The sequence below is a fragment of the Zootoca vivipara genome, chromosome 6 (assembly GCF_963506605.1).
Source record: "Zootoca vivipara chromosome 6, rZooViv1.1, whole genome shotgun sequence".
In the NCBI taxonomy this organism is placed as follows: Eukaryota; Metazoa; Chordata; class Lepidosauria; order Squamata; family Lacertidae; genus Zootoca; species Zootoca vivipara.
The window spans coordinates 69,942,829-69,969,957 of NC_083281.1; the positions used below are offsets into that span (position 1 = coordinate 69,942,829).

At 41.3% G+C, this 27,129-nt stretch overlaps 1 protein-coding gene across 3 annotated transcripts in view; it reads left to right on the plus strand.

The window, feature by feature from the left end:
- ZNF536 (zinc finger protein 536) overlaps positions 1 to 27,129 on the plus strand; it is a 378,399-nt gene that overhangs the window by 112,732 nt on the left and 238,538 nt on the right. For all 3 annotated transcript variants that reach the window (XM_035119162.2, XM_035119159.2, XM_060276095.1), the window contains exon 2: positions 13,385 to 13,517. The gene's annotated coding sequence lies outside the window, so the exon portion shown is untranslated. The remainder of the gene's footprint in view (positions 1 to 13,384; positions 13,518 to 27,129) is intronic.

Sequence of the window (27,129 nt, forward strand, 5' to 3'; positions counted from 1 at the left end):
TGATGTATGTGGACTACTCATCTCTGTTGTTAGATTCTTGAGCAAGCCAGCCATAAACCCTTACTTTCCAAGGCAGCATTAGGAGCTTGTGTTTCAGTCTCAACAATATATTTCCTTTTTACCCTATGCTTGTGCACTGTATATGAATAGTGCAGATTTGGTTACTGCAAGGATATAAGTATGACAGCAACCATATGACTACCTCCAGGTTTCTAGTGGCTGTCCCCCACCCCCAACTGTGCATAAGGAATGCAAGTAGAAAAAAAGAATGTTCAAGGTACTATGAGGAACATTCAGTTATGTTGTTCCACCAGTGTAAGGACTTTTGACTGTGCAATGCAATTTGCTCCCTCTCTCCCTCCATGCCCTCTAAATCTGTTGTGGGAGGTCCCCCAACTCTCCGGAGTAGATTTGGAGATGATGCAGGGCATGCATAGAGAGAGGAAGGTGGAAAGATCTGTTACGCAACCTGGGGGAAAACGTTTCTTCCACCCTGTGAGTGGGTGAGTGGGGTCACCCACCTGTCAATCATCTGACATCATGATGATGCAGGTGGACAGCTCTGCCTAGCTGTCCAGGCCAAATTGAACCCCCTAATGGGCCAAGGTTGACCATGGACCAGAGGTTTCCGATTCCCGAACAAGTGCAGCAGATTCAAGTGTAAATGCTTTATCTAAGATTCAAGTGTCCTTCATGTTCTGAGAGGAGCTCTTTGCCAGTAAGCAGAATGCTTGCTATTATTTCCCGGTCATAACTTCAGGCTGCAGGGGACATAATTAAACATGATAGGCAAGAGTAGGGCACTCTTGCAACAGAGAATGTTGCGAGGAAATGACAGTGGGAAGTAACTTGAGGATTGTATGGCATGCAGGCAATCCACTGAGAATGAGTGTCACAAAGAGTTACTGGAGTAACAGCAAGCCTATATTCTGAGTTCCTTCATTGAGTGCCATTTTGCTTTTGTAGCCAAAACTGTAAGAGTCATGAACAAGCAGGGAAGCACCAACAGACTTGGGAGTGGAATGGAGACTGATAGTTGAAAGGAAAAGCCGGAAACTAGCTTAAGGAGGGCGGATGGAACAGTGTAGCTGGAAAAGAAGGATGCAGGAAGAGATCCAAATAGATGTTAAAAGAGTAGCTGGTACTATCTCATAGTCTCACTAGGACATCTCCTGGTTTATACTATTTTTAGATGTCCCCAGGAGCAGAAGTGAGAACCACCCACTAAAGTCAATGGATAAATCAACAGTTCATATCCCAACCACCCAAACCAGCCATCCATCCATCCATTAAGGACTAAGAATGCTGGGTGGGCTTGAATCTGCTTTGCATGCAGAACGTCCCAGGTTCAATCTTCAATGGCATCTTCAGGTAGTGCTGGGAGAGGTCCCTGCCTGAACCTTGGAGAGTTGATGTCAGTCACTGTATAGACAATATCAAACTGGATATTGACTCAGTATAAGGTAGCATCCTTCCTGGAGTGGAATGCTATCCTGATCAGAAGCACTTCACAGACTTTACGCATTTTGTTTCATGGGCCCACTTGAATCCCCTTAATACTTGTTCGTGTATCTAGGGCTCCCCCAGATATCCCTTTTATTTGTGCTCATTAAACTATCATGGTTGAAGATTGTTCTTATCTTGCTTTTGGGGTGGTCACACACAATCCCACTTCCATTGCTGTTTGTGCCCTTGAACATTTGGGGTAGTCACACTGTTTCACTTCCAATCAGTGCATATCTAGTAACTTCCTACTGAAATCCCAATTCTTCTTCTTATTTTTTAATCACAAATGTTCTAGTTTATTTTTGACCCCACCTTTGTCCCTCTGTAGCCTCTCCGAACACCAATAGTGTGTAGGATTGGGGGCACCTTGGAGGAACAGACCAAAGCAGAATAAATTAATCACCAATGTACTATGACTGAATAATGCAACTGTAAATGAAACACCAGTCTGGATGGGCCCCAGTCTTTGTATTTGTTCTGGTTCCCCACAGGTCACTTGTGTATTGTGCAAAGAAAGCCCAGAAACTGATCTGCATTGGAAGCCTCCTGAATTAATTGGGAGTTTTCTAAATTTACCACTTGCCACATGCTTGAGAATGAGAACTATCTTTCCCGTGCAACATCTGGGGTGTTGATGAAGCTAATATGCTCCAGAAGTTATAAGCTGGCTGCATAGTACAGCATTAGTTTTGAGCTACTGAATTAAATTGGCTTCTTTTGTTGATGAGGGCATTTTCCATCTAATTAGAGAAATTTGGTTAATATTTTATTGTTCGTAGGGCATTTCCTTCTTGGAGAATAGAAAACCTTTCAGTGCAACCCCTAAATGTATTATTTAACCCAGGCTTGAAAAAATGTGTTTTTTTAATGGTGAGAACGATTAATTGGTCCAACACACATGTTTTGCATCTGAGGGTTCACACGCCTCCTTGTGATGCAAGCTCCAAAGCACACCATATGTGTTTTTGGGTGTGAAAACACATGCCATGCCACTCTGCTTTTTTGCCAATGTGTTTTCCATAGTTTCATATTTGTCCTGCTCAATCACACCATTGAAATTTTTGGTTTTGTACACAGTGATAGATTCAAGCGTGACCCCCCCCCTACTCTACATTGTAGTGTAGTGCTCCTGTTTATAGCCCATATTTCCTTAAAAATTCAAATGGTAAGAAACATGTCTTAGATTTGCAGCAGATTTTTGTTGAAAAGAAAATCCCACAGTGACCAAAAGTATTTAATTGAGCATAGAATGGCAGATTATTATTTTGTAAATGCTTACTTTAATGTATGTATGTGTTTGTTTTTTTGCTTAAAATATTGTAAGTCGTTTTGAGTTGCCACGGCAAAAAAAGGAACTAATAAATTTAATAAATAATAGTACTGATTTAGGTTTAGATTTCAGCATAGGATGTAAAATAGTCATTGGGGGGGGGGGATATATCAGCACTGCAAACTTGTACCGTTTTTAGACGACTGGCTGGAATTGCAATCCTTCCAGCACAAGCTCATGGGAAAGTTGTCCAAGGTTGTTAAGGGCAAGCCAAATTCCCATGTCCCACTTATACTCCTCACTTGCAGCCTGTATCAACACCGTAGTGTTGCTTTTTGGGTGCTCTGCATTCCTCATCAAACCACAAATTATACATGACACTCAGTTGCATGTAGTTTGTCTCCGATCATTGTGTTTTATTGCAAAATGCAGCCACGAAAGGCTCTAGAGTAGAATGGGGAGATGGGAAGGGGGATTTTAGTAGCTTTTCCACTAAGAACATCCCCCCAAATGCTTTTCTCTCCTGCAGATGGGGAAAAGAGAGTTTGGGGGCTATTTTTTTAGTAGTAGAAAATCCATCAGAGGGGAAGGGCCAATGTGCAATAGTAGAGCATCTGCTTTGAATGCAGAAGGTCCCATTTCAATCCCTGGCATCTCCAAGTAGGGCTGGGATTCCTTCCTGTCTGAAACACCAGGGAGCTGCTGCCAGCCAGTGTGGTCAGTACTGAGCCATGTAGATGGGACCAAGTGCCTTATGGCAAATTCCTATGTTTCTCAAAATATATTCTTCCCAGTTTCCCACCTCAAATGCCATCCCTCACCATTGTACTTGCTAACAAAATAAAACATTGGAGAAAATTTGCACACAGTTTGGGTCACAGATATGTTTTCATTCCAACCTGTTCCCAAGGGGCGGGGAGGAGTCAGATGTCAATTGTGGGTGTTTTAAAACATGGCACTAAGAAATCTATTTCAACCTTTCTTGCATCTGTGGTGTTCCATTCAAATGTTGTTAATAAAGGAGAGAATTTGGAAGGAAAGGCAAACTTGTCTCACAGAGAAGGAAAGCGGTCCATATTCTCCATAATCCTGGAGAGAAAACCAACTTTAGATTAATAGGGCAAATCATCCTTCCCACAACATATTCTGTGCTGGAGCAGAAAAGAAAAATGGCTTTGTAGATTAAATTAAGCACTCAAAATGGTTAAGTTAAATTTTACTTTTGCAAAGCAAGAGCAAAGTAATGCTTCTGACATTTAAGGTTTTGGTGGATCTTGGCTCTTGGAACTACAAAGTTTTACAACAACAGAAACAAGTTCAACAAAACCAAAACCAGCAGAGTACATTTCAGTTGTAATGTTGCATACAATGAACACACAATGGGTAATTTACAGTGTTTTTAGTTTCTTTTAAATCAAATCAGGAGACATGAGGGCTTAGAGGATCAGATCTTACACCCTTAGTAGATGTGAACTCAGGCTTTATGGCATGTGTGTGTGTGTGTTGAGGTGTTACACATCATTTGATATAACTTTAAATCTTAAGTTTGCTACACTGCATTTGATAGTGATGATCTTGGTGGATAGGGTCCTCAGAAAGCTGATATCTGAGGGTGGGGTCATAGAAGTTGTGTCCTTAGGGGGAACTGTGCCCATTTGAAGCTTTCAAATATATATTCCGAAAGGACTCTTGGACTACATTTGTGTTTAATATGTCATTCGGGCCATAACATTCATCAGTGATCTTCTCTGGACCACGAAGAAGCCTGTGGGGCAGCTCAATTGATGAGTGAATAGATTGCCCCCTTTGTAGGCTACCAGCAACTAATTGTATAATAACTTTTTGCTTAGTGCTGTTATGATTAGTTGATCAGCATTTCATATGGGAATTGGGCTGTGCCCCATGGCAATGTTTTCCATTTTTCACTTATGATTTCTTCCTCCCCCCACATAAGTCTTCAATTTTGAACCTTGAATTGAATACACATGGAAACTGACTTTGCATGGAAAAGATCAGTGACAAAAATTGCATGACGTTTCCATACCATAATTATTCCCTGAATCAGTCTTGGGAGTCTTTGGGAGTTCTGGAAAAACCTGCAATAAAGCTGTTTGTGTTTATACCTAGAGTATTTACGGCTTAATTCCATCTCTCTCTCTTTTTTATGTACAGACAAATTGTTTCCAAAAGAGGGGACTTTGCGTAACTTTTTACATTACTGCCTTTGTCTTTGTAGCCAAAGCAGGCTCTTGAAACTCAAACCTTTTAAAAGCAACAGGATTAAGCTGAAGACTAGGTTTTGTTTTAAAGACCATGTTCAAAGCATTCAACACTTGCAGTGGTTCTATTCTATTGACAGTACTTAACATTCCTATTTTTTTCTCTTGAAGTAGGGCACTCCCCTTAAGTGATTTAATGCATTGTGTACTATAGATGGTGTTTAAGGCACAGAAACTGATAACCCTCTTGCAAATAGCTGAAGCTAAATAGTAATTCACATATTCAGTGGAGTAAACTCAAATTCCCATCATCCCCTAGAGATGATGGGAGTTGTAGTTCAATGCCATCTGGGGGCCTAAAGCTAAAGAGCACTGCTGAAACATCTTACTCAATGCAAGGGGGTAGTTAGTACTTCACAACAATGATACAAAGGGAAGAGGAACTATACCGTGTTTCCCCCTTTTTAATACGTAGTCATAAAGTAAGCCATGGCAGGGTTTTTAAGCATTTGAGAACTATTAGACATACCCCGAAAATAAGCCATACTTCCGCGCGCCCCAGCCAGCTAGCGGGACCCAGCACGCCGGCCGCGACAGGAGGAGGAAGCCTGCCGGGTCGGGTCGGCGCCTGTAAGCGGCGGCGGCTGCTGCAGCGCCGATAAAGTGCGCAGCAGTGCCGCACGGAGCACGAGCAGCAGGAGGAAAGAGAGAGAGAGGCTTGTTGCTTGTGGCCGGAATAGGGGACAGCAGCTTGGAGCAGCCCGTTAACGGGAACAGCTGCTGCTGCTGCGGCAGTTCGCTGGGCGAAGAGGGGGGAATTCCATTGCCGAGGCTGAGCCCGGGAAAACGTGTGGAAGGGCGGCAGCGTGCGCGCGTGGCTGCTGACGAGGCCAGTGCGCGCCAAAGCGGGAAGCTGCAGCGAGGGCTGCCAAAGCGGGAGGAGGAGACAGCGGCCACAGCAGCAGCAGCGCGGAGGAACAGGGAAGCTCTGTTTCCCTCTGGCATTTGTGTCTGGGAACTGGTGGCTGCAGCGCTGAGCGCGCCAAGCGCCCTGCCGGGCCGGGTGGAGTGCCTAAGCCAGCGGCCTCCCCCTGGCCCGGCCAAGGAGGCCTGCGTCCCCGCCGCCCAGAACTGGCGGATGCAGCGTGGAGCGCGCCAAGTGCTCCACAGCGCCAAGCACTTGGAGCGCCCTGTCGGTCCGGGCGGAACGCCTGAGCCAGCGGCCTCCGCCTGGCCCTGCCAAGGAAGTCTGCCTGCCTCCCCCCGCCCGGAACTGGCGGCTGCAGCTTGGAGCGTTGGAAAAGACTCCTGGATGAAGCCCTCTCTCCAGGCAGAAGAGAAGCTGGGGGTTTGTGAGTTGACCCCAGGGCAGAAGAATCGTGGGCAGCGTGGAGGGATGCAGAATGAAGTCGGGCAGAGCAGCGTCAATTGCACCTGCTTGCTGGTTTGCTTTGCCCTCTTCTGCTTTGCACTAAGCAGCAAAGGGCTTGAAAATGGGGACTAGTTAAAGGAAGTTTATTTTTTGCACAGCAGGTTGCTCTTACACTCACATGAGCAGAGCCAGTAAAAATAAGTTGGCAATCCTGCTGTTGCACTGTAGTCTAACAATATGTTTTGAGTTGTACTTTTGCAAGGTACAAGTAGGGTTACCATTTTTCCTCCTTTTTCTTCTTGATTAATCCCCAGGACCACCATTTATGAGATAATTTTATTTCCGTTCCTAGTCCCAAGTACAAGATAGATGCTTGTGACATCCATTTTGAAGTATGGTAAATGATACTGTGTTTTTATACATGAGTACAAAATTATCTCCTAAATTCTGCTTCATTTCTTTGCCATGAGAAGTTTTGGAAACTCTGCAACTGGCTTCCCTTTAGAATGGTTTGCTGGGCTGATCATTGCACAGGATCCAGCACAAAACTCAATTGTCTACCTAAAGACAACTGAGAAATCATACAGACAGATGTGCTCAAAATACTTGGTCAACTGGAGTGCCTGGTTCCTCAATAATAAAACATACCATAATAAAAACCATACTGGTAATAAAAAAATAAGACACCCCACCAAAAATAAGACACCCTGTGTTTTTTTGAGAGAAAAAAGTTATAAGACGGTGTCTTAAAAAGGGGGAAACACGGTAGTACCTTGATCTACTGAACTGACTCCATCTACTTAACTTACTGAAACGATTGTGCAAACTTTACAGTAGTGAAGTGCTCTGCTGTTGAAGGCAATGTCGAAATAAACTATTAGCATTCTATTCAAACAGAAAGGTGCAAGAGTGTTTGAATAATATAAGTCCATGTCAGAGCTTGTTCCATCTATAATGGTTCATATCTGATCACATTTTTATTTTTAAGTAACAGACTTGTGGGGTCTCCACATAGACACTTTACATCACTTTACAAATCACTCGGACCCCTGCCATTCAAAAACCTTGTGCTCGTATTTCTGCATCAGTTAAAACTCCCTGTGTTGTGGTTCCTCAAGAAACGAGAGGCTTTCCCTATAATTCAAACAGTCCTATTTGTGCTTGCGCTTGGGGAGAATTGCTACTGAATCTAACCTATGCCCTCCAAGAGTGTTCCAAGACTGTACCACCAGCAAATCCAAGCTTAATAAATTAATAAAGACAGGCAGTTAGAGTAGAAGCAGAGCTGACCTCCTCCACAGCATGGGCACCCCAGATGTTTCCGATAACTAAGTGTGCCGCGCTGTGAGAACACATGTGTGCAATATATAAAATTAAAACAATGGGAACCAAAATGGAAGGGGGGGGAGACTCGGTGCTTTCCAACCCACCCACGAGAAGACAGGCTTTTTATTTATTTTTTAAGAGCAGCTGAACATGATTGTCCTTCATGTACATAAAATAATAATAATTTAATTAAGGTACAAATTAATAAGTGGTAAAATATGCCATCATATCATCAGGTACTGGAGCCCCAAGTGCTCATAATTTGTGTCTTTCTCGGCCAGTTACAATTGTGTTTTCATTTTGCCCAGTCCCAACAATTCCAAGAAGCCAAACCACATGCCAACTCAGTACAAGCGTATAATGTGGAAGTTGGTCTTTTGGAAGCTCAAATTGAATTGCTGCCAACTCCTTTGGCTGGACTGTTCCATGTCAATTTCTTCAGTAAGACTGGTGTCTAATCCAGAATATCCTGATTGCAGCCTATTTGTTCGGAGGGTGGGGGGACTACTTTGGCTATTCCTTGACTGAAGATGGTGTGGATGCAGGGAATGTGTACATGTTTTGTTAAAAAGCAGCCAATGCTGTTTAAACAAAAGGAGGCTTATTTCCTGATATAAACAGCAGCTGGGGGTGGGAAATTTTGTTGGGACCATGGCAGAGGAGAGAGAGTTGAATTCTCTGTTCTCACCCCTTGTATTGTTCATGCAGCTCAGGCTTGTCTGTAACAATTATTTACTGGATTCTCCCAGTTTCTCATTCCCCCCCCCCCACTTTTAAGTTCCGTTCTCCACATTTCCACATCACTTTTATTTTCTCTTGTTTAAAGGTTCTCATGGAAATTTATCTGCATTCCAATGTAAATTTCTCCCAATATACACATTTCCGTATGTAATTTTGCCAAATATACCCATTTTTGCAGAGCAGTTTGCCATAATATAATGCATTTCTGCATATTGTTTTTAATTACTAAATGCATTTTATGCACACTTTAGCCTTGTATATGCATCTTGGCACATGCTGCTTGACTGGAGAATTCCCTTGCAAAATTCTGAGAAGTGCACATTTTGAAGGGTGTCTGTATTCTGGTTCTTGAATGGTTTCAGAAAGTACAGATTAGGTAGGTTTGCCTTTAAAAGTGGATTGAATTTCTCTCCCATCTGTATCTGTTACATAACAAAACATGTGTGTGCTAATTGCTTTCACACAACATTGTTTGTCCCTTTGACTTAAGACAAACAGGAAGGCGATGTGTGGTTGGAATTCTTTGTTTATCTAGACAGAGGTTGTTATCACAGAGTAGCAACCTTGGGATAACAAAATTGAAACAATTGAATTTTGACTATGCAGAGACAAGTGTTTAATTTTTTTTTTAATCTTCAGTCTACTAGGGATGTCAGTTCCCAGTTGAGGATTGCTATTGGTGAAGCAACATTTTATTGCAAAGTCTGTGGTTACAGCTTGTAGGGGTTTTATGAAGCCAATGACTATGGGATAACTTTTCAAAGCCAATGCACGCGTGCGCGCGCACACACACACACACACACACACACACACCACCCTACCCTGAGAACTCTCAAGCAATACTTTAAATTCTTTAAATCTAAACTCTCAGAGGAGAGAAAACTGGTTGCATTGTGCAGTAACAGAGCAGTCCTGCTCATCCTTACTAGGCTACCTGCATGTAATTCTGAAGATCAGAGGAGAGTCCTCACTGAGCAAGGATAGAAACAATCGGCTTATATCGAGTATTTTTACTTCATAGGAATGCGGTTCTGCTTGCTGAAAATCTATCCTTTGCATGGAGTCAGGCATAATCCTATGCCTACTTTGCCCTTGCAGTAAAAATATGCTTAATAGCAATTTCAGAAGAAGAGAGGGGGGGAAAGAATCTATTTAAAGCTGGTTGAACAGAATATCTACTCATAGATGGAAACTGTAAGTGAATAATGTTAATGGAGCTCTGTTTTTGTAAAATGCAAGGGACAACTAATAGAATCTAGCTACTTTAAAAGTAGATGATTGAATTACATTTAAGAGACTACCTAATTTATGACCTTTAAAAATAGTTTTAGAGCTGTCTGCTTGAGGGGGATTGTAAAGCCTATGGTCCCTTCCAAATTTTTTTAGTAGTCTCTTCTCATAGTCTGCATTCCACCCAATGCACCCTTTGTGTCATTACTTTATATTGATGTAACATCAGCATTGCTCCTGCTAAAGCCAGTGTTATTCTAGAGGCATACCCCGTTTCTTTTTAACGTAGGAAACCAAGGGGTGAAGCAGGGGAGTTAAGAGAATGGAGGTAGTTGTCTATTCTTGAAACAAATATTCTAGCATATTAGATAGCCAGATACAATATGTTATCTGGCTATCTAATATGGCATCTACTAAGTGAAATATGTGGGATCCCCAGTGCTAATCTTAGAAGTTCTGTGCATAAGGACAAGAAGTTCCAATTACAGCCCTTAATGTCATTTTAATGCTATTTTTTAAAATGTAATTATAACTCCAATTGCGTTTGAGATTTGAAGCTGACAATAGTGATACAGAAAGGAACACTGCAAAAAATAGCTTCGCTCAAACTTTTATTAGCGATTAAAGAAAGAGGAGTACCCAGCCAGATTCATGCCTAATTATTTGCAACCGAAATAGGAAGCCTTTGTTTTCCGGGTGTACAGCTTGCAGAACTTTGTTTGTCTCTGTCCTGCGGCCATTTAGCTGGTGTCATTTCAAAAAGTGGGGTTTTTTTTGTTCATCACTTTGAGCTTATGGTTTTCCTAGGCTTTTTCATTTGTAATAACTAAATTTTGTCCTCAACCAAATGACTTTGGACACATGTGACATGTTAGATAGATTTTGGTTATTGGAATAAGGAGACTAGGTTCATCAAAGTTTGCTATCCTTGGGGTTTGGCTCCATTTGCATGTCTCTCTGAGTTTTGATTACTTGGAGGAGGAATTCTCCACTCTGGCACGTTTAGGGTGCAGTGGCTGTCATGGGCTAATACAAGAGCTTGTTTTTTTATTCCAACCAAGTATGTCCTTAAATAGCTAAACCATTGTGAACTTGCTCAGGGATTCCCAAACTGTGGTCTGTGAATGAGTTTCATGCAGGTAGCCTGCAGACAGGACCTGTCAAATGTTCGTAGAGGCCCAGGCCACTTCTAGGTCTTGAGGCCCTTACCCATAATAAAAGCTTTAAAATGATGAGTCAATGGACATAAGCAACTGAAAGCTACTCCCTTGCTTGCCCCAGGCTCAGAGCAAGAAATAAAAACGATGGGCATGTGTTCTAGTCTGAAAACTAAATGCCCAGATCAAATGGGATAACTTTGCACAGTGGAAAGGGCTCAGATCCTCAAACATTTAGGTTGCAATTGGGACCCCACTTTGCTTGGAATTAGCCACAGTGAATTCAATAGAACTTCCCTCTAAGAGGACATGGTTAGGCTTACACCATAAATTAAGGTTACCTGTTGTTGTTTTTTCAATGAATCCGGGGACAGTTTTCAACTTACTACTAAATAGAAGGATTTTTGTCAGGGGACTGATTTGTAAATCCGGGGACTGTCCCCGGGAAATGGGGACGTCTGGTAACCTTACCATAAATTGCTGTGCAAATGGCATTTTTTAAAGTATGGCTTGTGGAGACAGGGCTATTTAAAAAGGAGAATTAAAGGACAATCCTACTACCTAGTGGTATGGGATTATGATTTCCATGGAAAGCACACCTGTACACTTTCCTCGTGGGCATATACATGCTGTCTTGCTAAAAGCCACATTCCATGACATTTAGAAGCCTACACAGAGTGGGAGAACATCCCCAGAACTGGGACTTTGGCAGCACTAATGCAGAGGAGTGTTATAGTCAAGCTTCACACCAGAGGCATCTTGAAAGAGGCCAACAAAGCTTTGTGAGATATTTTTAAAAAAAGAAAAGAAAAGAGAAGAAGCCACAGACTCACAAACCTAGCACAATGAGTCTCAGCTCACATCCTTCTTAGTACACAAACAAGCCACTTTGTTATTGATTGATTTCTTGTATTTATATCCTACTGTTGGTGTATATGGTTCCCACCCTCCTCGCTTAATCCCCACAACGACCCTGTGGGGTAGTTTAGTTTGAGAGACAGTGACCAGCTTCCAAGGTCACTCATGGCCAAGTGGGGATTTGAACCCTGGCCTTCCCAGGTCCTAGTCTTCTTCTACATGATTAATTAAGGTGTAGAAGCTCCATTCTCCGTATTGTGATGCACAGGAATCAGATATTTAGAGTAGTGTTGAAATACTTTAAATGTTGCTTTGCTTCATTTGGTAACATATCTCCAAGCAGATCATGGGGATGTCATTCCACAATCGTTTGCAGATTTTCTCCAGTGAATACTTCTTGATTTTGTTGAAACGGTACAATTCATTGTGCTATGATTGGCTGTGTGAATGGCATGGAGCTGTGTTCTGATTGGATGTGTGTTGCGTCGCTATCCAATGATTGTGCAAAAAGCAAGTTGAATGACAACGTGAGTATACAATTCAAAATTTCTGCTGTGTCGGTCAGTTAGTCATCCAATTAGGAGTACAAACAATAGCACATAGCTCCTAAAAGTAACCAACACAGCACAAATTCTCAATTGTATATTCATATTCACACACACACATTTTGATTCGTTCTGTCAAGTGTTGCTGCTGCTGTTGTTTTGTTCCTTGACTGGATGGCTCATATAATTAACTAAGATTGTGAACTGCAGATTGCAATGCAACACACAGTTTGAAATTTGCTCTCAGCAAATCTTCAAGAATGTGACCTTAAAATCTATTATGAAAAAAGGAAAACTCGTGTACTACACAAATTAGTAAAAGGTACTTTGGCAGTTTATGAAATAGGTTCTAGATCAGCCACAAACAATATTTTGGGGGGGCCACATTGAAATAATGTGACTTTAGTAGAGGTAATGTGGCAAAACATCTCATGGTATGTTTGATCTTACATTTTCTGCATTAGCAGTGGCAGGTGTGGGTGTGAATAATAGTTAATCAATTGCGAATGTAAATCAGGGCCATTTTTGCCTTTTAAATAATTCTAGGATAGCATCCCAGTATATCAGTAGTGGATAATATTTCTAACCCAGGCCCCATCTACACTATACTTATTTAAAGCAGTATCATGCCACTTTAAACAGTAATCCCAGGAGCCATAAACTGTTAAGGCTGCTGTGAGTTGCTAGGAAACTTCCTTTCTTCTCTCACAGAGGTACAATTCCTAGAGTTCCCTAACAGCTGTCAGCAGTCTTAACCAACTACACTTCCCAGGATTCTTTGAGGGAAGCCGTGACTGCTTAAAGTGGCACAATACTGCTTTAAATGTATTTTGTGGAGGGGGTCCTAATGCTTCCTATTCAACTGTTTTGACTGGCTTGTGCAGGTTACAGATGTTTTCACAAAATGGTGGGGGAAAGCCCCGGCCTTATGTTGAACAGACCTGATGGTGATAGTGAAGGATCTGAGGCAAATATTTATTTCGTTGTGCTCAGTGTTCATTGTCATAAAAAGCCCTAGTTTCATTTTCAAGTATGGAAAGTCGTATGGTCAGAAAACAGTTACTGTCACAGTGGAACTGTTATCAGGTTCTTAAGTGAGCAACAGTTGCCACCTCTGTTTTTATGGTTTATTCAACTTCATTATTTTCCTGTTTTCACAGATGGGAAAACTGAGGCAGAGTGATTAAGCAACCTGCTTTAAGTTCTTGTCTGAACCAGGATTTTCATAGATGACATCTTTCCTCCTGATCATGTGTACAGACTACTAAGACCACAACTTTCTATATGTCCCAGGTAAGACAACATTGCACTGTGTTTCACTACTGTAGTCTGATGTGTTCTTAGCCTATTAGGTCAATGGGGGCCCCCACTAATTCTGAGTTTGGAAAAGTGTAAATAGAAATAAATATTTCCATAAGTACAATGATTCCTCTGCTTGGTTAAAAGAGAACAAAACAAGCTTTCTTATGCAGATGCTGCCTTTTCAAAAGCTGCAAACAGAAAAAAATGTGATCCATGAAAGCAGAATCCTTCCTTTTCCTCTTGGAAGCCAAAAAAACCATTTTGCAGCCAGACAGGTCTTATGACTTAAGAAGATTCTACAATGTAAACTCTTCTTTTGGTACACAATGGATGCACATTTTTGTGGTACATAAAATCTGGAGGAAACCCTGTGAAAACCACTCCATTATTATGACCTTGATAGCGAAACAGACCAGTCCCCACTTCCAAATAAGTTGCAGTGAGGAGCATCTGGAAATGAAATGGCACACATTAAGTAAGATGTAGGGTGGGTGAGAGAGAGAATGAGAGAGACTGATACATGAGTGTTTGTATTGGAGGCAGTGGAAGTCCTGGTTTTAATGGAAAGTCATCATGGTACAATTTTGAAGGCATAAGCAAGCACATGGATATACTTGTTAGATTGATGAGCTCTATATGTTTACAGTGGTGTACACAGGTATTTTAATCAGTCAGTCTATTGAATACATGGGGGGAGCAGACTTCGGCACACAATTCTGTATCCCTCTTTCCAAATCCAGTGTAACATATGAAAAGGGTATTAGAGATTACATAGACTGTGTTGTTCATATCCCATAGGAAAATATAAACAATGCCTTTCCATGCACAGATGAAATGGTACCTGCTCCCACCTCCTTGCTCCTCTCAGCACCTTTCAGCTCATGCTAAACCTAACCATGGTTCCTGGCTTAGTAATAGGTTCATGCCAGAGATCATAGAGTATTTTGCCCCATAAAACCAGTGCCAGTGAATCAAGAACAAGCCTTGGCTATAGTTTGTGGTTTATTGGGAGCAAAGCAAACCACAAACCCAGTTCAGATGTCATGCTAAGCTGGGGATCATGTTTGTTTTCCTCTCGGCATGAGCCATCAGGATCCAGGAAGAGTGGGGAGAATTTCTATGGATGCTCACTCCTGCATGGTTAGCCATTGTTTATGTCCAGACATGGCCATTATCTTATGGGCTAGGGAGAATGCTTCTTTTCCATAATTCACTCTGACCTTAGAATCATAGAATCATAGAGTTGGAAGAGACCACAAGGGCCATCCAGTCCAACCCCCTGCCAAGCAGAAAACACCATCAAAGCATTCTTGACATATGCCTGTCAAGCCTCTGCTTAAAGACCTCCAAAGAAGGAGACTCCACCACACTCCTTGGTAGCAAATTCCACTGCCGAACAGCTCTTACTGTCAGGAAGTTCTTCCTAATGTTTAGGTGGAATCGTCTTTCTTGTAGTTTGAATCTATTGCTCCATGTCTGCTTCTCTGGAGCAGCAGAAAACAACCTTTCTCCCTCCTCTATATGACATCCTTTTATATATTTGAACATGGCTATCATATCACCCCTTAACCTTCTCTTCTCCAGGCTAAACATACCCAGCTCCCTAAGCCGTTCCTCATAAGGCATCGTTTCCAGGCCTTTGACCATTTTGGTTGCCCTCTTCTGGACACATTCCAGCTTGTCAGTATCCTTCTTGAACTGTGGTGCCCAGAACTGGACACAGTACTCCAGGTGAGGTCTGACCTGAGCCTTCTTCAAAGTTAGTGAAGAGGCCCTACATTAATGTGACTACTTTGGAAGTGAGAAGTACAGCTCAAGTACCCTCATGTCTCCACTTCCAGGAGACCTGGAGGCAAACCAACAGGCTTTAAAGGGCCACAAGGAACCCCATTGGTCCCTTGCATCACCTGACTCCTGATGGTATTATAGCTTTTTGACCACCTGCAGTGGGGCAGCAGCAACACTCTCTTCTGACAGATGGCAGTGGTGCAGAAAGTCAGGTGTCTGGGTCCAGCTTCTAGAGTCCCAGGTTTGAAATCAGAGCTCCTTATACCTCGAGAGTTGCAACGTACTTGCTTGGCAAACCAGTCCTAAATGTTTGCACTGGCATAGTAGCCTGCCGTGCTGAGTAATGTCCCAGAAACAGTGTCATGGTCTGTGATTCTGCACAAGCACAGCAGCCGTCCCCTTCCAACCTATGGATTTATTCCCTAGCACAGCAAGCCTTAGGATCGGGCCATTAGATAATCAATTTCTCTGCCTGAAACTATTTAAGCATCACATTTGCTTCTAACAACTCCCTGTAGAAAAGTTTAATACGCTATGTGGATTCCCTTAGTCTTTGGGATCAGTGGAAACCTCCTCAGGATTTCTAAATTAATATTCCCTTCGACTCAAATAAGGGCTTTCAAAGTGAGCCTGGGAGTTGTTACTAACCCCCACCCCCACCCCATCTTCATTTTACTGTCTGTTTTTAACCCTGTACATACAGCACATAAGTAGTTTTGGTTTGGTTATGGCAACACAGGTATACTGCCACAAAGGAGCTGACCACAATTACTTAAACGACACCTTTGTGCAAAGGCTTATCCTTTCAACAGACAACCTGAAAATATTAAAATGTAATATATGCTGTGTTGTACCCTTAATTCTTTCTGAGATGTATCAGGGTGACACAAGAGAAAAGGGGAGAAAAACCTCAAGCATTAAAGTCCTCCTCTTTGTTTTCTCTCTCTCTGTGACCCCAGCAATCTCTTTAGCAAGCCATGGTTCAGTAAACTGGCACACAGCAGCAGTTCTGCAGTGGAAAAATCATAAACCAGATGGAAGCCTAACATTTTTGTTTAGTTTTTAAGAGCAGTTTTTATAACATCGCTTAACATCATTCTGATGCATCATACTGTTTACACTTAAGGGTTTGTAGCTAAGATGTTTACACTGCAGAGAATGTTTTAAGATATTTTATAGTTATGATATTTAGATAATTGGCAGGAAAAAAGATAGTTTGTTGAGATTACAGTGATGTTGGTAACCGTGAAGTAACTTATGAGACTCAATAAATATGTCCAGTTTGGTGGAAAGTACAAACTCAGTTAAAACAAAACAACACAAGAGAGAATGTCTTTTTAGTGAAATCATTTCCTTTTCTTAATCAAAAGATGACAACCACAGCTTTAGAACTCCCATCTGTAACACACTACCCCACATATCTGTGAATCTACTGTGGGTATACATACAAAATTGATACAATTAAATCGGTTGCTAAAATGTTTTTTGTTTTGTTTTGTTTTTTAAAAAAGCTCATGTGAATTGTGTGCAACAGTGGACAAAGTTCACGCTCTGTGGAATACCTAGTGATCAAAAGTCAGCTCTGTTTAACTTCTGCTTAAGGTCTTCATTTTCATATGAATGCAGCTCTGATGTTTTAATGAAGAATGTGTTTCTTCTAAGCATCTGGTCTTTGGAACATTCCCCCCCCCCAAAAAAAACCCCGTATTAATCAAAAACAATAACTTCTTTTAACTTTTGCAAAGTGCTCTAAAAGAATGAAATAATCTGTGTGTGGGCTTCAAATGTTGGGAATGCAAACATTTCACAATAAACATGTGTAAATGAAAGTACTTGGCCAGATATGCTGAAAGATAGTACATGTTGGGTTAATTAATGCATACTCTATTAAAATAAACCTCGCTTTCAAGATCTGACCAATAAAAATCATTAGTATATTTGGATCAGATGTGCTGATGGATTATTTTTACGTATATGTTAAACTTTTGCAGAAAGGATTGTCCTTGAAAAACCTAAAACCAGATTTGAAATTAAAGTCAAAACCTTCCATTATTTCTCTGTCCTCTTTGTGTTTTCAATATAGCAATATGATGAATTATTCCAGTTTTATCTGCTCTACCTGCAATTGATTTACTATTGATAGCCTTAAATTTATCATTTCAAATGTGCAAATCACAGTTATGCAGCCGGTGAGTTGTATAGTTTCAAAGACATTGTTCTCCTCCAGAATGTAGTATCTGATTCTAACTATAATCAAATTACTCTACCGCTTTATTTTTAATCAAAAAAGTGTTTATCTTTCCTGATCTTGAATTGGAACCATTTTAGCGGTAATCTAATGTTTTTTAAAAAAGGGGAAAATGTAGCATGCTGGTTGTGAAATCGTCCATGTAACCAAGCATTTATTTTATTTACACATATTTTTCTTGCTGCCATCTAATTCATCTAGTTTTAACTGATCTGTGTAAAATTGGGGAGCTTGGTTTGCGCAACTCACTCTGCCTGCACCATCACCCAGAATGAGCTGAAAGTCACAAAGTGTTCAAACAAGGGCATCAGAATCTAAGGCCAGTGTAATTTGTCCCAACAGCAATGACAAGGCATATTGCTTTCAAGAGCAGTTTACTCAGATGAGTAAAACTGCAGACAGCTGGAGTACAGATCTGATTTGTACTTGACCTGTCCTTTAAAAACAGGCTCCCTCTTACATTCTTAAAGTGGCAGCAAAAAGAAGCTTATTTGACGCAAGGAGGAGAACATGACCCAGTGGGTTGGTTTTGGGAGGGACGTGAGAAATAGACTTCAGGGGTTGGGAGGACAAAGAGTGAATAAATAAGATAATTTACAAGTGGTAGTTCACAACAGTGAACCATGTAGCAAGTTGATCATTTGCAGCAGATGCCCATGTGGTGAGAAAAAAGAAAAAGAAAACTACTACACATCTATCTATCTATCTATCATCTATCTATCTATCTATCTATCTATCTATCTATCCCACAATAGCAATCTGTTCTCAGAGTCCATCCTCAGTAAGAAACAAGGTTGCAATTCCAGCTTTAAGTCATGACTGCTAACAAGGCTGTTAATGAAATCAAACTGTTTTTCTATATGAAATTACCTATGAGAGGGATTGTCTCATTTCATTTGTGTTTGCTTCACTCAATTTTTTTCATGTGTTCCTAAAGCCCCCACTTGTTAGCGCAGGGGTGCAGAACCCTTTTCAGTCCAAGAACCATATCCCCTTCTGGCAACCTTCTGAGGGCCACGTGTCAGTGGTTGGCAGGCCTAGAGACAGTGCCAGTACCAGACTATTTCACAATCTAGGCAAGGCTAACTGCTTGTACCTTGCAAAACATTGCTAGCTTCAACTTTCGAAAGCACATGTCTTGTGGGAAAAAATTGAAATTCGCAAAACCTGAAACTGCTAAATTTAAATCGCAAGAATAAGTAATTCCCCATTTTCATTGGAGAAATGTTGGAGGGTATGGAGTTATCTGACCCCTGAGTCGTCTGAAGGCAATGCAAAGTTTTTTTTAGTTTTTTTAAATGTTTTATTATGTTTTTATATATGTTGGAAGCTGCCCAAAGTGGCTGGGACAACCCTGTGAGATGTGTGGGATATAAATAGTAAAATTACCCTTATGGAATAGGATGTCTCTATTTTCATCAAATAAATGTTAGAGGGTATGAAAGAGAAGTGCTTCTTAGGCGTCATAGACTTTGGAGGTCTTTGAGCTATAATTTCACAGCACTGATCTTCCATATCAATATCTTTGTTTCTCTTGTGCATCAATGGTTTTTCCAAATTCTTGCAGGATTAAGTGGATCTACAGTAGATTTTTTTTTGATACTGTATATATTATACAAGAAACCAAATAGGGAACTACAGTATATTGTTATAGCTGTTGGACTCTCTCTTCCACAGATTGTATGGCTGTTTCTAAGACACCATCACTGACTAAGTTTAAAAAGTGTGCATTGCAGGGCACAAAAAAGGCATGTGGGTTTATGTCCATGACTCTCTTTTGTAGACCATTTCTTTGCCTTTCATGTTACTCCCATTATCATAGCCCTGGCCCCACAGATTTTCAACTGGTAATCCCAACTGCTCAAACTGTCTAAGAAGAGTTTCTGTCATAAAGGCACCTAGTCTCCTTTCAAACTTCCTGCTTTGTAGCACCTGTTAGAAGCTGTATAAGCTCCTTTTGGATATCTTTTCCTAGGAAGTGAGCCATTGTTTCTTGATCTGTGCAAATGTTCATTCATTATATGGTCAAAAAGGGCTAGATATTCTACAAACTTAAAAACAAATCCATTGCTAGCATTGTACAACTTTTGAGTTGTAACACAGAATGCCAAGTTTTGCATGCCAAGAACTCTGAGCAAAGCAATCAAGCATTCCAAGATTTGTCACTAATGTTGTTCTTCTTGCCTAATTTTCTGCTGGTTAATACCATCAATTGTTTTCCCTTTAGATAAGCACAATTCAAGTTTCTCCCCAAATCAGATAGTTTTCTAAATGGTCAGTATTCCTCTCCTGTGAAGACAGAATTGGTCCAATGTCCTTCCAATCCTTTGAACCTGTTCCGTATAGTGTTGATGCAGCTTTTTGTTGTTATTGAACAACTTACAGCAAAAAAACCAACCCCCCAACCCACATATTTTGAGCTTGAATATATCAACCATTGATGACACATTTCTTCACTTCTCACCATATGAAGCAACCTGGACCCAGCGATCATCATCTGAAGCATGCCCTTATTTGCCTCCTCCACAAGAGGTCCAGAAGGTGGCAATATGAGAATGGGTTTTTTCTGTGTTGGTTCGCTGGGCCCCTTCATTACATATCTTTAGGCACCAGATGAAAACCATTTTTTCTGTAACTAGGTCTTTAAGGTTACCAGATTTTTTTAATGAATCTGGGGACACTTTTCAGCTCCAATGGATTTTGTGTGGGGACTGATTTGTAAATCTGGGGACTGTCCCCGGGAAATGGGGACACCTGGCAACCTTACTTTAGATGATTTACATTCTATGACCTTTTAAATGTATCTTTTTGGAGGAGACTGTTGGTTTGTTTTATTACGTGTTTTATGTTCTCATTTTATATTTTTATGTTGTGAACCACCCTGTGATCTTTAGATGAAGGGTAGTATGCAGATTTAATAAATAATGGTAATCATATACAGTCTCTTGGTTTTTGTAATCTTTGGGAAAATCACGTGAGACAACTTGCTATGGTCCATGTTGCATTATAAAGTTAAAGGGACCCCTGACCATTAGGTCCGATCATGGATGACTCTGGGGTTGGGGCGCTCATCTTGCTTTACTGGCCGAGGGAGCCGGAGTTTGTCCATAGACAGCTTCCGGGTCATGTGGCCAGCATGACTAAGCCACTTCTGGCGAACCAGAGCAGTGCACGGAAATGCCGTTGTATTATAAGATGTCACAATTTGTCACTGCAATAGTTAGGCCAGCTAGCAGGGTAATTCAAGCCAGCCACAGTACCATCCCTGTTTGCAGACTTTGCAGTAATTCTACTTTTCTTGGCATCCTCTTTTTCGTCTCTGTGTTTTTCAGAAACATCTCGGCTTTGTGACACTTTTGTCTTAACTTTTATATCATATATAGTAGGAGTGCCGCATTCAGCTTTTTCAGTGCTAGTTTCAACAACAGTATAGTCATATTTGGGACCCAGGTAGTGCTGTGGGTTAAACCACAGAGTCTAGGGCTTGCTGATCAGAAGGTCGGCGGTTCGAATCCCTGCAATGGGGTGAGCTCCCGTTGCTCGATCCCAGCTCCTGCCCACCTAGCAGTTCGAAAGCACGTCAAAGTTCAAATAGATAAATAGGGACCGCTCCGGCGGGAAGGTAAACGGTGTTTCCATGCGCTGCTCTGGTTCGCCAGAAGCAGCTTTGTCATGCTGGCCACATGACCCGGAAGCTGTCTGAGGAGAAACGCCGGCTCCCTTGGCCTATAGAGTGAGATGAGCGCAGCAACCCCAGAGTCGGACACGACTGGACCTGATGGTCAAGGGCCCCCTTTACCTATAGTAATATTCATGCTCTTCTATTGCTTTCTGTGTAGAAAGGTATTTCAGGAAGAACCTTTCTTGCTTCACTTTCTCCTTTGCTTTTTTTTTTTTTTTTTTGCTTTTCGTTTGCAGTATTGAACTCCAGATGGTCTTTTTTTTTTTATCAGCCACAGCTCACCACTAAAATGAATACATTTTCTACATAAGATTAAGATGCGGCTATAAGATTTAAAATAAAGTGCATTTTCACTTTTTATGTATATTACATAACCTCCAATCTTACTCCAGTCTCACTCTTACATTAAAAAAACCACACCCAATTCTAATATATGAATTACTTCAAAAATGATAAAATTCTTCAAAATATAAAATAAAAGTGAAATATTATCAGAAATGTATAAGATACAATGAAAAATGATCTGTATAAAACTGTGTCCCTCAAAGGTCAGTACTTTGTCCCTCTGAGATTTGCACGCTAGGCAGCTTCATAATAGTCTCTATAGACCAGTATTATTGAGCCTTGTGGGCTGCGACTCTTTCAGCTCTCATGCTTACCCCCTTTGCTTCAGATATTATGTCTGGAGATACCAAGGGTGGAAAATTGTTTGTCAGCACACCAATTAGCTCTTTTCTCTTTTCTCCCATAGTCATAGGATTTGAAGAACTTAATAAAATAAAATCAGATTTTGTCATTTCTCCTAAATATTTAAATATGCAATTATTGCATTCACTGGCAAATCCTTCATAAAGGTAAAGGGACCCCTGACCATTAGGTCCAGTCGTGACCGACTCTGGGGTTGTGGCGCTCATCTCGCTTTATTGGCCGAGGGAGCCGGCGTACAGCTTCCAGGTCATGTGGCCAGCATGACTAAGCCGCTTCTGGCGAACCAGAGCAGCGCACGGAAACGCCTTTTACCTTCCCATCAGAGCGGTACCTATTTATCTACTTGCACTTTTTGGTGTGCTTTCGAACTGCTAGGTTGGCAGGAGCAGGGACTGAGCAACGGGAGCTCACCCCGTCGCGGGGATTCGAACCACCGACCGTCTGATCGGCAAGCCCTAGGCTCTGTGGTTTAACCCACAGCGCCACCCACATTTTATGTAAGACTTAATTCTTTTATTTGAGGATGTTTATGAAATCCTTCATAAACATCCTCAAATAAAAGAATTAAGTCTTACATAAAATGATTTGCAAAAACAGTGGGAACACCCCATGCCATGGGGTTATAGGATATAGACTATGTACTGCCAGTGCTTAGGTAAAACTGGTATTTCTTGTGGAGATGTGGGTTTTTAAAAATAATACTGATGGTGTTGTTGATGGCGATTAAGCAGAATAAAGAACGAGAGGTTGGACACTTTACATATTAATTTTTCTTACCACAACAAACCTTGAGCTCACTTTGGTCACCAGTTATATTATGTGTTTAAAGGTGAACTATAGGCTGTGTGTAGGAGAAGGAAATTTAAAGAACTCATAAATCTGGGGAGTTAACTCAACATAATTAAATTCAAAGGTGAGCAATTATTTCATCTTTCTTCTCTACCTGGACTATTATCACTGGTCCATAGTATTCTGATCCGTACCCCCAATTACCTTCTGTGAAAACAGTGACCTGAAAATGTCCCAAGACAAATGCTCATCTATGGCTGAAGCAACGGTAATTCCTTGTAGACAGGGATAATAAACTGGAGCCAACTGCTTTTGAAACAATCTTGGGTATTCCTGGTCATGCAAACAAGCCATTTTGTTTCAGGACTATTCAGATGGTAATGGGAACCAAGAAGCTAATATAGTTGAAAAAGGAATTTGGCTAAGCATAAAGATCCATGATTTTAGAGTAGCTGAATTTTTTGTTGTCATTTATGTTTTGGGTTTTTTTTTTTAAATACCGGTAGTAGGATATTCTGGTGTGAGAGAATAAGATTGAGGACAAAGGCACCTTTGTGTCTCAGAAAGTGAACAATGAATTGCCTTCTTTAGACAATGAGGCATTTCAAACTTACACGAACAATTCTTTTGCCCTCCCCAAATAAATAAAAAAGATGGCAAAAAGAACTTTCCCCTTAGCTTATGATCAAATTTTAACCATCATATTGGAAGCTTATTTGAAAACCAATAGCAAACACGCTTCTTCCATTTTGTTTGTGTGTGCTGCTTGTTTTAATAAAAAAATGTGGTGATGTAAACACCATCACTACAGATTTTTGGTTTTCCTGTAATGAGTATCTTATGCTGCTGGATTTCGAGGATTTATTAGTAGCTTTATATTTAAAACCACAGAGGCCACAATCCACAGCCCACTTTTTCTAGAACGGAACCTTTGATTTCAGTGGACTCCTCCAAAGTAAGTGGGATGCTGTTTTCAGCTAAAGTGCGAAGAGGGAAAAATGGAAAGGAGAGCAGGACCAATAAGAAAATATGTAAATAATGGGTGGGAAGCCACATATTTTATTAAACACTTCTAATGAAAATCCCTCCAGATTCAGCATGGTGTGGGAATAATGAACTAAGCAAGCGTTAGTAGTCAAAATATCCCTAAATTTAGAATCCTGAGGGAGCTTAAAAAACAGCCTCTCATGAAAAAGTACAGCATGGCATTATGGAGATTGGTATTATGTAGGCATAGACTGAATCCTACCCAGTTTTAACTAGCAACCTAGATAGCACAGTTTGTCTGTTTTACTTACATCCTTCTCTCCTTTGAAAAAGCTCAGGGTGACCAGCTCCTGGACTTTGCTCCAGGAGCTGGTCAAGAGCAAGCACACCCCAGTTTCACACTTGCTATAGGGTTAGGTCCCCTGCTCCCTCAGTTTCCTTGGATCTTGCTAGCCAAGTAATATGGAAAGCACCAGAGTAAAATGAAGATTCCAGGACTGCTATATTTTTGTTTATTCGTCACCTTGTCTTAAAATTCTTGGGATAGACCAGGCATCCCTAAACTTTGGCCCTCCAGATGTTTTGGACTACAATTCCCATCATCCCTGACCACTGGTCCTGTTAGCTAGAGATCATGGGAGTTGTAGGCCAAAACATCTGGGGGGCCGCAGTTTGGGGATGCCTGGATTAGACTTTCCAATGTGTGTGGTACTCCCGCCCTGCTTTGAAGGCATACAATTAAAAGCTTTTATATTTTACATGTTTGGACAGCGTTCTCGATATGCACTCTCAGATTTACCTAAGAGCCCTACCATAATGTTATACAATGGTGTGCCATTTTTAGAAAAAAGCAAAGTGAATACTTTTAGCCAAGTTTGAAGATGACAGAACTGTTATATGGCATGTACAAAGAGCAGTATGACCCTCTCCAAGGTAGGCAGTTGACCAGTTATCTGGTCTTGGGAACTACCCACGCACCGATCTTCTCTTGCCAGGATTCAGACTCTAATACCACCAGCGAGTACAGGGTTTGTACAGCTACTCTTGATTCAGATGTCACAGAAAAACAGGGTTGGAAAATATTGGTGTACTAATGATGCCTCACCCCTGATTACTCCTAATGGCTTCATATATATGTTGAATATCATTTGGGACAGGAAGATACTCTGCAGCACAAATTATAGGTGGCTGAGAAATAATCACCCAATGCTGTCCTCTGAAAATGACCTGGAGCTAGGACTGGAACCACTGTAAAGCAGTGCAGAGCTAGTTGAGTAGCATAGTATGGTCAATGTCATCAAAAGCTGCTTCAAGATCCAGTGAGAATAACAAGGTTGTCCTTCTCCCAATAAAGGTCATCCATCTTGGGCACCGAGGCCAATTCAGTCCCATAGCTAGGACTAAACCTTGATTGGAATGGATCAAGATAGCAAGAGTGATGGTCCAAAAGATCTGGAGGATTGGGAAGGTTGGTGTTGAGAGAAAAATGGCTGCTTACTCACTCTTCTGGTTTCGATCTTCAGTCCCCCCCCCCCCCCGCCTCAGAACACCATTTTTAAAATGCCAGAGGTAGGAAAGGGACCTGGTTTTGAAATGTCAAATTTGGCAAGTGATTAAAGCAATAAAAGTAACTAATGATCCTCCTGTGGGAACTAAACAACAGTAAGAATGGGTAAGATATTTAGGTCTGAAAGTGTCCACTGTATGTGAGCAATAAGTATCGGTTGTTTTTCCTTTAAAGCACTGCATTCGTTTTTGGTTGCCTGACTCCCACTGATTTGAACAGCAGTTGTGTAGCTAAGATTCCTCCCCTCTAATACATGCCTACGAAATGCTATTGACGGAAAAGTCTTTTTAAGAGCTAAAAGTCAGAGCATGTAGAGCTAATTCCCAGCCTCTTTTACCTAAACCATTCTGCTTTATTATTATTGTGGTCGGTAAGTACCTTCATGGATGCAAAAAAAAATTCTGATAGCAGATGGCTCTTTAATGCAACTCAATGGATAGAAGGCAAAGCTGGGTGCATTTGGTCTAGAAATAACTCACAGTTTTTAAAGTAAACAACACTGAGATAATGCCTATGACTCTGTTTCTCAATAGGCCAATGGGTCAGAAGGAATGAAAACCAAAAGGTTACATTTAGGTCACTCTACCCTCCTGATAATTTAATTGGATAACACTGGTCCATGGGACGCATCTAGCAAGGGGCTGAGGGTTACAAAGCTTTTTGGTTGCATTGTTCCGACTCTTTTCCTCTAATTCTTTTCTCCTAACTTTTGAGTCATTTTTGGAAGCTATGAAGCTCACTGGGCCACCCTGTACAAGGCAGTTGCCAGGGCAACAGGGAAGATGGAGCCCATTCTCTTCCCCAAAATGATGGTCAGAAAGGCCTGATCTCTGTTGTTTAGTCGTTTAGTCGTGTCCGACTCTTCGTGACCCCATGGACCAGAGCACGCCAGGCACTCCTGTCTTCCACTGCCTCCCGCAGTTTGGTCAGACTCACGTTGGTGGCTTCGAGAACACTGTCCAACCATCTCAACCTCTGTTGTCCCCTTCTCCTTGTGCCCTCCATCTTTCCCAACATCAGGGTCTTTTACAGGGAGTCTTCTCTTCTCACGAGGTGGCCAAAGTATTGGAGCCTCAGCTTCACGATCTGTCCTTCCAGTGAGCACTCAGGGCCGATGTCCTTCAGGATAGGTTTGATCTTCTTGCAGTCCATGGGACTCTCAAGAGTCTCCTCCAGCACCATAATTCAAAAGCATCAATTCTTTGGCGATCAGCCTTCTTTATGGTCCAGCTCTCACTTCCATACATCACTACTGGGAAAACCATAGCTTTAACTATACGGACCTTTGTCGCAAGGTGATGTCTCTGCTTTTTAAGATGCTGTCTAGGTTTGTCATTGCTTTTCTCCCAAGAAGCAGACGTCTTTTAATTTCGTGACTGCTGTCACCATCTGCAGTGATCATGGAACCCAATACTGTATATATAAATATATTAATCTCTAAATTATCTCTAAACCCTATGATCCCTAAATATATTAATATATGATCTCTAAATATATTAATAATTAACAAGTGCATAGCTGTCAAGTTTTCCCTTTTCTTGCGAGGAAGCCTATTCAGCATAAGGAAATTTCCCTTAAAAAAGGGAGAACTTGACAGCTATGCAAGTGTCTCCCTGATGGCTATGTGTCCTGATTTATATATTGCAATCTTCTAAGTGAAGGGCTGTCAGAGGACCATCTTTTGACTGAAGGACTGAACGAGTTCCCTGTTTGAAGGACTGTCCGATTCAAATGTGGTTTACAAATAAACAAAACAATCTTAAGAAGAGAGAGCAGGGCCTTAAAGTGGACTATCAGTACTTTGTACCTGGGCAGCAGAATGGTGTATTCTCCT